We start from the raw sequence: 14054 nt of genomic DNA, 5'->3' as shown, positions 1-14054 counted from the left end.
CTGAGGCAAGAGCTATGTCAGGTTTATCTTCTTCATTCAGACCACACAGCAGGATGATTGCCTTAATTACTGTTCTGCTACTGTGAAGAGACACCATGGTCAAGGGAACTTATGAAAGAAAGCGTTTAACTGGGGCTTGCTTACAGTTTCAGAGGGTTAGTCCATTGTCATTATGGTGGGAATATGGCAGCAGGCAGGCATAGTGTTGGAGAAGTAGCAGAGAGCTATTTGTATACATCCTGACACACAGGCAATAGGCAGAGAGAGACACTTGGCTTGGTGTGGGCTCTTGAAACCTCAAAGCCCACCCCCAGGGACACACCTCTTCCAATATCTAATCCTTCCTAAACAGTTCCAGTAACTTCCGACCAAACATTCAAACATATGAGCCTCTCAGGGTCATTCTCATTCAAACTACCATAATGACCTTAATTTTGAAGCTTCTCAAGTTCTTTCTTTAAATCACACCCATAATTTAATTAAAGGAGACCAATGTGTTTAACCCAAATTCAGGCATGAAATCCACACACAATGCTTTGGTGAAAATTCCAAGTGAGCTCCAGACTGGCAAACACTGAGTTTGGCAGACGAAAGGTTGGGGAGACTGCAACTCTCCTGTGCTTCAGGTAAGACTTTAATCTATTTTCTAACAAAGATCAATGCACAAATCCCTCCATCCTATATCGATTCCCACATCTAGAATACTTCCTAGAGAAACTCTGGCACTTGTGTGCAAGGGTGAGCATACACATGTGTTCACATCAGCATTGTTAATAACAGTGAAAATTGAAAAACTCTACCTTCAGTGGTAGAATAGAGAAATTGGTTTTATTGCATTCATCAGATGAATGGAATATTATACAATGGTGAAGATAAGTAGATGACTGCTCTACCTGAATAATGAAAACATATGGATTGCAAAAAGTGAGTTACTGTAGATGCAAACAGTATAATTCTGTTGATGTAAAATTTGAAAACAGGCCACAGTAATATATATTATTGCCTAATGCACATATCCATATATCCATATAAATAAAAATCGAATATTTTAATATATGCTTATTAGGAATAAATAAGTGGAATTTAACTATAAAGAGGATAAGATATAAATTAGCATAGTGTTTCTAATTGCCTCTGGGTGTGGGGAAGCAAAGACAATTTGATAGTGCACACTGGAGTTTTAAGTACACTAGTAGGATCTATGCTTTACATTCTTGTGTGTTTGGTATGTGCTACATATGTTGTATGCTCTGCTCTGGGGCATCATTGTATGCTTGTGGCAGAGGCCTACAGTAGTGATTTGAAGACACCTCATTTCTACAACAATAGTGAGTATCAGCTTCAGTTTGGTTCAGCCATGTTCCAGGTTCATACTGGAACATGTGTACTTAGAATTATTACTAAGGATGTGGAGTATTAAAGTAACTCATTAGATCCTTACAATGCCTTTTCTTTTAAAGATATGGTTTAATAGTGCCAAGGCTGACCTTGGACTCACTACATTGCCAAGCATGATCTTGAATTTCTGATCCTCCTGTCTCCACCTCCTGAGTGCAGGGATTACAAGTATAGGCTACTGCTATGGATATCATTCTGTATAAATAAAGTGCTGATTGGCCAGTAGCCAGGCAGGAAGGATAGGGTAGGCGGGACAAGGAAGAGAAGGCTGGAAACAGGAAGGCTGGGAGGAGACACTGCCAGCCACTGCCATGAGAAGCAACATGTAAAGACAACGGTAAGCCACAAACCATGTGGCAAAGTATAGACTAACAGAAATGGGTTAATTTAAGATAGAGGAATTAGATAACAAGAAGCCTGCCACGGCCATATAGTTTATTAGCAATATAAGTTTCTGTGTGCTTTCTTGGTTGGGTCTGAGCGACTGTGGGACTGGCGGGTAAGAGAGATTTGTCCTGACTGTGGGCCTGGCAGGAAAAATCTAACTACAGGCTACTGTGCCTGGTTTATGCAATGTTGAGGCTTGAACATGCTAGGTGACTCTACCAACTGAGTCACATCAACAACCACTTTTTGATGATAGAGCAGTATTATTCCAAGTTAGCAGACAAAAAAAGATGCCCCCTGCCCCCAAACTGATATTCTAGCAGCTCATCCAGCTCCATTCTGTCAGTCACATGAAGGTTTCTTGGCACATATCCAAGTAAAAAGACCATGAGAAGAACCCACATAAGGCTGCATCATTTAAAGCCCCAAGTCAGAAGAACTGGAGTTCCCAGATTACATTACCCTAGCTGCACAGATAAGAATGACAACATTCAAACAGTGGTCCTGTTGTGATACAGGATGACAAAGCCTGGAGTTGATAGGGGTGGGGTTTCATGCATCAGATTGGCTAGAGGCGGGGATCCTGGGGGGGGGGGGGGGGGGGGGGGAGAGGGAAGTAGTAGATGATGGATTTAAAAATCAGACAAATGTTGTCTGAATCACACTGTCCCAACGTAGCTGAGCACAGCCTAGACTACGCACCACAGACAAAATCCCCCAGGATTATCCCAGGATAACCTCCCAAAGACCCCATAGCTTATGCCATTTCACTTTATGCTCCAAGCATATGATTATGGATGGCATAACTGCTTTTTCTCAGGTCATGTGTTGTGTTGAGGTGACTAGTTTAGGTAATAAATTAGTTCCCAAAGCTTGCTTTTAATGCTGTGCTCCCTTGGAAAGCCCTCAATGCATGTTTTCTCCTTTTATCATTCTTGTTTTAAGAGAAAGTTTTCGTGTGTGTGTGTGTGTGTGTGTGTGTGTGTGTGTGTGTGTGTGTGAAATTTTTGTTACATGCACAGAGGTTCTTTTGCTTCTAGCTTGACCCTTGTGTCTTTCTTTACATTAAAAATTTATGTATGTGTGTATATGATTTTTGTATGAGTTTATGGATACCATGTGCATGCAGGATCCTGTGGGGGCTGGAGGAGCACATCAAGTCCCCCTGGAGTTACAGGTAGTTGTAAGCCCCCTGATGTGGGTGCTGGAACCAAAGCCTAAAGAGCAGTAAGCACTCTTTCCTGTGGAGCAACCATACCAGCTCCAGCTCTGTCTTTAACTTTGTTCCCCACTCCTCTTTCTAGAATTCCGTGTTTGTCTCTTTCTCTGTACACAGTGTGGGGGAGTTGGGTACATCAGAGCAAAGAGAGGGAATATAGAGAAGCAAGAAGTAGAGAGAGAGGAACATTTGAAGATATATTAGCTTATACAAACCCGTGTATGTTTTTATACTTAGCCAGGCCTGGTTAAGCAGGCATGCAATTGCCATTTGAGTTTCAAGTGTTGTGGGAGAAATACATAGTATTATCATTGATAAATTTGTGCATGTACTTATACACATGCATGCCAGGTCAAAGGAGGGTGTCAGACATCTATCATTGCCCACCTTATTGGTTAGTGTCAGGTTCTCTTACTGAGCTGGAAGCTCACTGTCCCATCCAGGCTGGCTGGGATCTGCCCATTTCTGTCCCTAGTGCTGGGGTCATAGACACTTCTAGCTATGCTCAATGTGCTGGACAGTTTTCTGTCAATTTGACACAAGCTAAAGTCATCTGAAAGGAAGGAGCCTCAGTTGAGAAAATGCCTCCATAAAATTGGGCTGTACATAAGCCTGTGGGGCATTTTCATAATTAGTGACTGATGGGAGAGGGCCCAGCCAATTGTGGGTGGTGCTGTCCCTGGGGTGGTGGTCCTGGGTTCTATAAGAAAGCCCAAGCCATGATGAACAAGCCAGTAAGCGGCACTCCTCCATAGCTTCTGTACCAGCTTGTGCCTCCAGATCGCTGCCCTGCCTGAGTTACTGTCTTGACTTCTTTAGTGATGAACTGTGGTGCAGAAGCATAAGTCGAGGAAACCCATTTCTCCCCAAGGTGCTTTTGTCATGGTGTTTCATCCCAGCAATGGTAACTCTGTCTTAGACACTCAGCTTTGATGAATATTTGATACAACTTATTTGCTTCTAGTTTCCTTAAAATTTTAACCAATAACACTTTTAGCCTTAAAAATACTGTCAAGAAAATTGTAGAGCTGCCTGGGATTATTCACACCTATAGAAATACTTTGTAATATAAGATATCAATTCTTAGTTATGTGGTACAATGAAAAATATTGAGTGCCCCAGGGCACTGAAATTTCTCTTCTATCATTCTTTATTTTTGCAAACACTTGAGATGCTTTTCTTATGGCCTCGTGTGTGCCAGGCAAGTGTCCTACCCACAAGCTACATCAGCTCTTCCTCCTGCTGCTCCTCCTCCTTGGCTTTTGTCTTACTGCATTTTCATATGTATTTCTAATTACAACATTTTTACTTGAGAATTTCATACACATATGCGATAAAATATGAGTATATCCAACCACCGTTTCCTCTCCTCTCCCACCCAACCATACTCCCCTTAACACATCCTCCTCCAATCTTCTTGTATTTTTTTATAAGCCACTAAATCCAATTAGTGCTTACCATATGTACAGGGGTGTAAAGTGTAGTGGATAGCCATCCCAGCATTGGCCTGGAAGTTTCAACCCCCATTGAGGCTTTGGTAATGATCACGCCCACAAGGCGGGGCAGAGGAGGGAGTGGAGGACCGAGGATCAAGAGGAGGTCGCTCTCTTGGTTCTGGGATGCTGGACACTGGAGGTAGACCAAGCAGAGTTCTCCAGAGAACACCGCCGGACTGCGCTATACCTTTGCCAGACCCTGCAACCTACCCCTTCATTTGTAAGTTAGCCCACAAAATAAACCTCCCTTTTAACTACATGGAGTGGCCTTAATAATTTCACCAATATCTGGCGCCCAACGTGGGGCACGAACCCACGACCCTGTGATTAAGAGTCTCATGCTCTACCGACTGAGCTAGTGGGGCTGGTTCCCTGACCAGGAAACGAACCCAGGCCGTGGTGGTGAGAGCGCCGAAATTATTAAGGCCACTCCACGTAGTTAAAAGGGAGGTTTATTTTGTGGGCTAACTTACAAATGAAGGGGTAGGTTGCAGGGTCTGGCAAAGGTATAGCGCAGTCCGGCGGTGTTCTCTGGAGAACTCTGCTTGGTCTACCTCCAGCGTCCAGCGTCCCGGAACCAAGAGAGCGACCTCCTCTTGATCCTTGGTCTTCCGCTCCCTCCTCTGCCCTGCCTTGTGGGCGTGATTATTACCGAAGCCTCAATGGGGGTTGGAACTTGCAGGCCAATGCTGGGATGGCTATCCACTACAGTAAAGTTATCCACTGGACCAAGTGAAACCTAATAATGGCCACACCCAAGAAGAAGAAAGATTCTTCCTCTCCCAGTTCTCTTCCTCCTCCACTTCCTCCTCCTTTTTAAAAATTAAACTCTTTCTTATAAGGGAAAAACAGAATGTTTGGTTGGGTTTGTAGAGATTGCCAGTTTGGGATAATAGACCTTTGTTGTTGATCTTCATTGTATTATTTAGGGAGGCAGGATCTCACTATGTAGCTGGCTAGCCCTGGCTGTGACGACCCCCCCCCCCCCATGGCTTAGCTTCCTGAGTATCTGGCTTAGAGGCCTGTGTCACTGTGTCTAATTTAGTTTTTAAATTGTTTTAATTGACAAATTACACACATGTATTATGCACAGCACAATGTGTAGGAGTGTGTATACATGGCAGAATGTCTTCATATGACCTCATATTTCGGTAACGTTTTTCTCAAATGTATAGGCAATATTCTCAAAACTATAAATACAGACTAAGGATATAGTTCAATTGGTAAAGTATCTGCTAAGCTTGTGCAAAGCCCTGGGTTTGATGCCCAGCACCATATAAGCCAGCCACACAGCTGTAATCCCAACACTCAGAAGGTAAAAACAGGATCAGAAATTCAAAGTTATTTTTTTATTTCACTGTGAGTTTAAGGCCAACCTGGGTTATGCTAGACCCTGTCTCAAAACAAAACAAAACAAAATAAAAAACAAACTGAAAGCAAGCAAGGTATTAGTCATCTGTGTTTCTAGGTAGCATGTGGAAGTATTACAAACCTTCCGGAAAGTAACCAGGTTTGCATTTCTGCTTAAAGACATTCTGTTCCTCATCTGGAATATAGCTGGATGCTTCCATTATTTTCATTTACACATCTTAAAATGTGGATCGAAGGCTGGGCAGTGGTGGCGCATGCCTTTAATCCCAGCACTCCGGAGGCAGAGCTAGGCAGATCTCTTTGAGTTCAAGGCTAACCTGGGCTACAGAGCGAGATCCAGGAAAGGTGCAAAGCTACACAGAGAAACCCTGTCTCAGAAAACCAAAAAAGAAAAAAAAAGTGGATGGAAAGGACAAGTGAACCCTGTGTTCTGTCACTGGTGTCATACTTGCTTGCGAGTTCCATGCACAGACTCAGCCACTGGCCAGGTAGAAATGATGAAAACCTGCCTGATGTGCACACACATGTACAGGCACAGATGACTTCACAGGCTGCTGCTCTGAGGAGCTCAAAGCCTATTGTGGGAACAGTTAGGTCTTCCTGGTTTCATAGGAGGCTCTGCATGAATGGCTTTAGTGAGCTGGCTGAGGCAAATCTAGAGACAGAATTTGAAAAATCCTTGGCCACTTCTTCCCGTATGCAGCTGAGCAGTTGCTGGGCTTAAGGATTAAGCTAAGAAAGAGGCCTTTTCAAAGAAAATGCCAACAAAGAATTCTCTTGGCTTGTCTTTAACAACTTGGAGAATTTCAGCTTTTGAGTTACCAGTTTTGTGGGTCTGTGGACACCTGACCCTCAACCATACCAGGACTACGTGATATTTGAGGGAATTCCTCCAGGGTGGTGGTAAGTAGAAAAGAAAAGAAGAGGTGGTGAAGGTGTAAGATAGGAAAGAGGGAAGTGTAAGAGAATGAGAGAGCAAGAGCTGCAGCACCGGGTGAGAGCAGACCATTTGTTGAGCACTCCCATGCCAGGTGTTCTAGTCTCTCCCCCATTGCTATGATAAAGCACCCAACTAAAAGCAGCTAGGGAAGGAAAGGCCTACAGTCTCAGGTTACCACCTATCATGTCAAGAAGTCAAGGCAATTTCCTTGTGTTGCCTAGGATGGCCCCGATTTCCTAGACTCAAGTGATTGTCCTGACTCAACATCTGGTGCTTTGGGACCTGTAGCCACACCTGGCCCAGGTCTATTTGGACAGAATAATGGACAGTGAATATGTATGAAGTCCTGATACTGGTGAAGTTGCTAGGGGCCCAGAAGTGAACATTAGGTAAAGTTCCATGCTTAGAAGTTTTGTATTGTAGAGGGATGTACTTGACGTGTGTCTAATAATTATGGATTAATTGTTACTAAAAATGAAGTAAGGGATAAAAATTGACTTTGCTCCTGCAGGAAGAAATAAAAAGGAGAGAGAGAGAGAGAGAGAGAGAGAGAGAGAGAGAGAGAGAGAGAGAAGAAACCACAGCATACAATAAATTTGAGTGCTGAAGACAGACAGCCATAATTGTAGAAGGTAGGCTCCAGTACACACAAAGGTGTATCTGTGGTGACGTTTGATGGGAAGGACAAGGAAATAGGAAAACAAAAGATGTGGAAACACCCACAAGGAAGTTATGGATGAGTCCTCATTACACAGTTCTCTGAACACAGGGGATGCAAACAAGCCAGATCATGCGATGCTGTGGTGTCCTGCATTGTAAACAGCAAGTTCCAATGCGCTTCCTTGCCCCCCTCCACATCCTACCAAAGATTCAGGAGAGGAATTTTGCACCTGGAGTTTCATGCTGTTGACCAACCTTGAAATCAGACTGCTAAGTGGGACTTACTGCCTTGGCAAGTATGTAAGCCCTTTACCAACATTCAGGTTAATGGTTAAGAGTTGGCATGTAGAGTGTACGATAGTTTCCGTTCAGTACTTTAGTTAATAATACATCTTTCCATGGTGTCTGAAGGATATGTCAAAACAAGTCATGGAAAACTAGGCCAATGCATTTATGAGGTATTTTGTACAACATAAACCCAACAGACAAGAGTCACTAACAGACACAATTGGAGCTGTCTCTGGTTGCTTTCAGAAGCCTTCGTACTTTACAGTTGAAAGGGGTGGGTGGTTTCTGGTTGGTGTCTGTAGTAGCATTGGGTATTTCTCAGATTTCGGAATGAACTATTTGTCTCTCCAAGCACACGACCTCACATCTAGGGTTTCACAGTCTATTGAAATCAAGGTCAACTGGAAGAATACACACACCTTTCATACTTTTCATACTTGCAGGCTTTAGCTACAACCTCTGACTGACAGCCAACAAATTATCGTGAGTCTGTGACCTAACAAATTTTCCTTTTCAGCCCCAAACATGTTGCCTTTTGGCTTTTGGCTTTTGATCCTACGTAACTAGGTCAAGTCCTGTTAAGCTACTGTAAAATTTTGCCAACAGAGAAATTTTTTGTTGTTGCTTCTCACTGGAAAAGTTCCATGCCCTAAAATGGTTCATGAACTTGTAAGTAAGCATTTTTTTTTTTTTTTTGATTTTTCGAGACAGGGTTTCTCAGTGTAGCTTTGCGCCTTTCCTAGAACTCGCTTTGGAGACCAGGCTAACCTCGAACTCACAGAGATCCTCCTGCCTCTGCCTCCTGAGTGCTGGGATTAAAGGCGTGTGCCACCACCACATTTTTTTCCTCATAGAAAATAGTCTTTGTCCTTTACATGGAAACTAAATAAATGTTGCTTAGCTCTAACTGTCTTGATTCTTCTGGGGGCTGATTGTTCCTGAAAAGATTTACAGAAGCAACATTGTAATCCCATTAAAACAAACATTTGAAAAAGATCCCCAAGATATTTCATCACTTTTACAATAAAATTAAGTATGAGAAGTGTAACTTCTAAATTAAGCTTAACTAAATTTAACAACAACACTTTCATATGTTTAGATATTTTCACTGTAACATTTAAAGAAAACAAAAAGCAAAACAAAAAACACAAGCTAAGAGAGGTGAGGAGATTGACATGTGTAAAAGACAATCAAGCCTTGAGCTTTATTGTGAGTTAGGGACAGACAGACACATTACAGGTGCTACTTGTGAGAACCCAGAGGTCCTGCTTTTGGAATTTATTCCTAAGCTTCTAGAACTTACAGTAGAGACCTAAAACTTTTCTCCCTGCTGTGCTACCAGAGAATCAACTATGAATAGTTTTGTGAATCTGAGCAGTTTTTGTGAGTCTCAGTTCCAGCACATTCTAGAAGCTTCCAACATCACTTTTCTTGTTTCCTATAAATGGGGGTGGGGCACTATCAGATACACTCTTTAAGCACCTGCTTCTGGTCGCAGTGTGTGGACTATGGAAAACCCCTTTGTGTGTTAATGGAGCCAATGATGCAGAAGAGAATGGGGATGAGAACAGGCAAGGGCCGACAGTCTGCAGATTTGACATTGTTTGGGATAGTAGAGAAGGGAGAGATTCCAGGGCTGATGGCATCCGAAAGGGATTTTGAGAACAGGAGGGTTCTACTTTTCTAATGAAAAGTAACCATAATTTGCACATGAAGCCCCTGTGCGCAAGTGTATATGCAGATATACAGCTTCATTCTCTCTTTTTCTACAGTCTACATCAAGATCCTGGGAAGTTAGCTGTGTGTAACTATAAGATACTTTTTAGTTCTCACTTTTTAGTTCTTCAATGTCTGTGCTTCTAGATTTTATGAAGAGGTGAAACCACACATTTGTCTAAGTACCTTCAAGACTTCAGATAAGCATAAAACATAAACCAACATATAATATAGAAAATTCTACCACTCAGTCCTTTGTTGAAACGTCCTGTCCTCTTAGTAAGCACTGGAAGTACGACATGTTCTTTGGATAATTTTCTGACATCTTCATTTACTTAGGAGTTACCTAGAGCGGGGCTGAGGATGCAGCTCAGTTGATAGAGTGTTCACTTAGAGTATGCAAAGCCTGGAGCTTGATCAGCTCTGGATTAACTGGAGATGGTAACATATTCCTCTTATCCCAGCATTTCTTAGAAGGTAGAGACAGGGGGATCAGAAGTTCAAGATCAACTCTGGCTATATAGTGATTTGAGGCCATCCTGGGCCACATGAAACATCTGAACAAAACAAAACAACAAACCCCCCAAACCTAGAAGTCAAACAAAAAGAACTACCCAGGGAGCTTCCCTTCCCTTCCCCACAACCTGTCCTCATTTTGATTCAGGCAAGTTGAGCCAGAGCCAGGGATGTGAATGTTCAGTCTGAGTTCCTCTCAGGAATCTGAGTATTTGAATTCCCTCAGGTGGTTCCTGTGGGTCACAGGTGACAGTTCAAGAATACCAAAGCAAGGAATTAAAGCCTGACTCAGTCCTTGTCAAGCTGAGGACTTGCAGAGACTTTCAGGGCAATTTCAAGTCAATCTCTTTGGAATGCTTCAGCTTAGAAATAAACCCTGGATCTGTTTGAGTCAGTCACAGGCCCTCAGAGCCAAAATGAACAGCAGGCCATGGATTACCTGGTTGCATTTGAATTTCTAAAATATTTCTTTTTTTCCAGAATGATGGCTTGCCAGAGGTAAGACTTACTAGGTGGTATCTATGGTAGAAACAGCACAATCTCAGGTAAGTGTGTGTGTGTGTGTGTGTGTGTGTGTGTGTGTGTGTGTGTGTACATGCACATTCTTACGTGTGTGTGAACTGTTAGGGAATCTGGTACAGGCTTTGCTGTAACTGCTAACACCAGTCTTCACTGGCTGGTCAGAACATCTCTATGCCTAACCTAAGTGGCATCATTTCTTACTTACTTGTCTCTTTTAGATCCTCTGTGGAAAGCGAAAGCAACTTCTCCACGGGACAATAACCAAACAAGTAGAGAAAAGTATTTAACACCACAGACAGGTTTATTCTGGGCCCTTCAAGTGTTTCCAATACTTTTTCCAGTCTCCTGTGTACATGTATATATTTTCAAAGGAAGGGCCTTGTCCAAGATCACTCCCTGCTTTAGGCCAGCCTGTAGCAATGTCAGAATGATGGGGAGAGATGGGGTGTCTTAGACCCTCTGCTCAGATTTCAGTAATGTGGGACGTTTGTTTCTAGAAAATACTCTTCTCTTTCAATCCAGGGGACCTACGTAAGATGCTGAACTGTTGACTTCCTGTTGCTATCTACCCTGGCACTCCCTTGCCTTTTAAGTGATTTTAAGCTGTAGAGAAAAGACAGCAGTTTTTCTCAGAAGAGAAAATCTCACCTACTTTACAGACTCTTCTGTCCCAGTTTGTCAGACGACTCATTGTAACAATTTGAAACTTTTCTATCTACTCCTCTGATGGGGATTTTTTCTGAGGTCAAGGAAGTTTTCTCTTATTCATTTTACTAGCTAGCATATGGTCAAGCATTTCTGTTAGGTGTGTATATGATGAATATACAGTCTATATTTCAAATACAGCCTGCTTATGTTTCCTAGGTGCCTCTGTCCTCAGCCCCTGAATTCTAGACCCACAAACATGTTTCATTCATTGCTTCTAACTTCATTTATTAAAAAAACAGAATCTGTGAAAGAAGAAATTGTTGGACATGATTGTCTTAAAAACCAGTTGTATCTCACATACTCTGTTGGAAGTGATAGCACAATACTGTTTTTGCAGTCATGTATTGGCCTTTGCTTTAGCAGAAGATATTCGAGGTTAAGGCCCTCACTCTAATCAGTCCTGGGTGGCCATTCACAAATCTGAGTTCATTAAACCCTAATGCAGGAAATGAGTGTCTGGCTCCAGTGGTGCAAGTGTATGCAATAATGAAGATAGCTGTCCTGTGATCGCTTACAGCAGATGACCCACATAGATAGCTGAGCACTGAATTCACTCTGTTCTGACCACAAGCGAAATGCAGCATCCCCGGGGCCACAAGCTAATACATAGGTCCACGCTGATGCCCACGAAGAGTCACCACGGCCATTTCCAAGAGAACTGGCATTTTAACTGTTCTTCATCCCTGCAGGAAGGTGACTGCCACTGCTTGCAGGGGACCCAGGAAAGACTACACATCTCAGGGATCACCCTCAAAGTTCTAGAACAGATTGCTAGACTAAAACCCCAGTTTCACACTAACCAAACCTGAGATTCACCTGTGCTTCACATCACCCTCTCTGCTGCTTATTAGTGTCATAAGCCAATCATGGTCACCTACCCAGTAAGAATATTGAGGGCATTTTAATCAATACCCAAGGAATGCTTACCACCATCCCTGGGGCTCAGTATGTCTTAACCACTGCAATTACATTCTTAAGTTTCAATTTTATTTTTCCATTTATATTTCATGTTTTTCTTGAAGCAGTTGAGTGGAGAAAGGTTTGTTTTGGTTTACAGTTTGAGGGTACAGCCCACCAAGGTTGGGAAGGCATGGTGGCAGGGATGACTGGAACCATGGCAGCGGCTAGTCACATTGTATCCATAATCAGGAAGCAGAGTAGGAGGAACACTGGAACTCAGATTGCATTCTCCATTTTCTCCTTTTAGTCACCCTGGGACCCAAGCCGTGAGATGCTGTTGCTGACATTCAGGGTAGGTCTTCTCTCCTCAGGTAAGCCTTCCTGGAAGCGGGGTCATAATTATACCCAAAGGTGTGTGTGTGCGTGTGTGTGTGTGTGTGTGTGTGTGTGTGTGTGTGTGTGTGTTAAGAACTGCTAGAAATCTTCCTAAATGCTTTCTGGTACTGTGAAGCATAAAGTTGTATTTCTTTTCCACCTTAAACATACCCATTTTTATAAATAAAAGTGTTAGAACAACTTTGTGCTACTAAAATGGTACCTCTGGGTGTGCTATTTATTCTTTGACTATTCTGAGATTTTGATTATATTATTTAATTCTGTTAATATTTTACCCACAACTTTTCCTTGCATGAAGTTGAGTTACAATGATATTCCTGCAATATCTTTCTTGATTTCAGAATTAGTTTTTGAGGCTTTGTAAAAGCAGAAACTAAAAAATTAGATTTTTTTTAAATTTCCCACGTACATGAACCACTTAATACTGGAAAACTTAACTGTCTCTGCAAACAATGGGAAAAGTCCATTGTGATAGATATGAGACAGGAGTTTCCCTCTGGAGTATTTGGTAGTGGCTTCTTTTGTTTCTTCCTGGCTTTTTTGGATTTATTTTCTCTAAAATTTTGTCTATCTAGAAAAAAAAAAACATTGTAGGTCTTCCATGTTTTCAAATTCATTGTCATGGAGAGGTAGATGGCTTCTGTTAATACCTGTGTGTCACTGTGTCTAAATTCTCATTTAGTGGTAGATGGCTTCTGTTAATACCTGTGTGTCACTGTGTCTAAATTCTCATTTAGTGGTAGATGGCTTCTGTTAATACCTGTGTGTCACTGTGTCTAAATTCTCATTTAGTCCATGTGCGATTTTCTTTGACTAGGAGAGCTAACGTTCTTCCATTTTCAAATATTTTCCAAGCACTAATCACCATATCTGTGAATTTACAGTTTCTCTGCTTTCTTTTGCATTGAGTCTCTTTATGTTTTTAACCCCTCCTCTGTATTTGATTTTAAAAGGTATCCCAAGTTGACTGTTCACAGTATCTATCGTCTTAATTTTATTAAGAACCTTCGCCTTTGCCTCTGCCTGCAAGGTCTTGCTGCACATCCCAGGCTGGCCTCAAATTTGTGATGATCTTCCTGTCCACTGAGTGCTAGGTTTGCAGGTGTGAGTCACCACCCACAGCCATGGCATGTATTCCTTTGTGTGTTTGTTTGTTTGTTTGATTGGCTGGTTATTCCAGAAAAGGCTCTTCTGTGAGCCCTGGCTATCCTGGAACTCATTCTGTCATTCTGTAGACCAGGCTGGCCTCTAAGTGCTGGGGTTAAAGGCATGTGCCACCACTGCCCGTCACGTATTTCTTAAGGAATGCCAGCAATACAGCAGCTACGTATTTCCATAGACTACACATTGCCTGTAGTTACTTCTGTGTACCAGGAATTGAACCCAGAGCCTCATGCATAATAGGCAAGTGCTCTCCCACCATCATACATCCCTAACTCATAGAAAAGGTAAACTTAGCTTATATAATCTTATTCCCATTTTCTCATCTATATTTATTTAAATTTTGATTTTGAGTGTCTTCTTAGATTGAGAATTA

At 42.2% G+C, this 14054-nt stretch overlaps 1 protein-coding gene and 1 long non-coding RNA gene across 2 annotated transcripts in view; one reads left to right on the top strand and one right to left on the bottom strand.

Annotated features, from left to right (window-relative positions):
- Col4a3 (collagen type IV alpha 3 chain) overlaps positions 1-14054 on the bottom strand; it is a 133884-nt gene that overhangs the window by 94798 nt on the left and 25032 nt on the right. The window lies entirely within an intron of this gene.
- The window catches only part of LOC118572979, a 28333-nt gene that overhangs the window by 2922 nt on the left and 11357 nt on the right, over positions 1-14054 (top strand). Inside the window, exons 2-4 of the long non-coding RNA XR_004943573.1 lie at positions 514-626; positions 10472-10536; positions 12429-12473. This is a non-coding gene — a long non-coding RNA (uncharacterized LOC118572979). The remainder of the gene's footprint in view (positions 1-513; positions 627-10471; positions 10537-12428; positions 12474-14054) is intronic.

The sequence above is a fragment of the Onychomys torridus genome, chromosome 23 (assembly GCF_903995425.1).
Source record: "Onychomys torridus chromosome 23, mOncTor1.1, whole genome shotgun sequence".
In the NCBI taxonomy this organism is placed as follows: Eukaryota; Metazoa; Chordata; class Mammalia; order Rodentia; family Cricetidae; genus Onychomys; species Onychomys torridus.
Note: the sequence above shows the minus strand (reverse complement) of the source record. Positions and strands in the feature narration are given on the sequence as shown.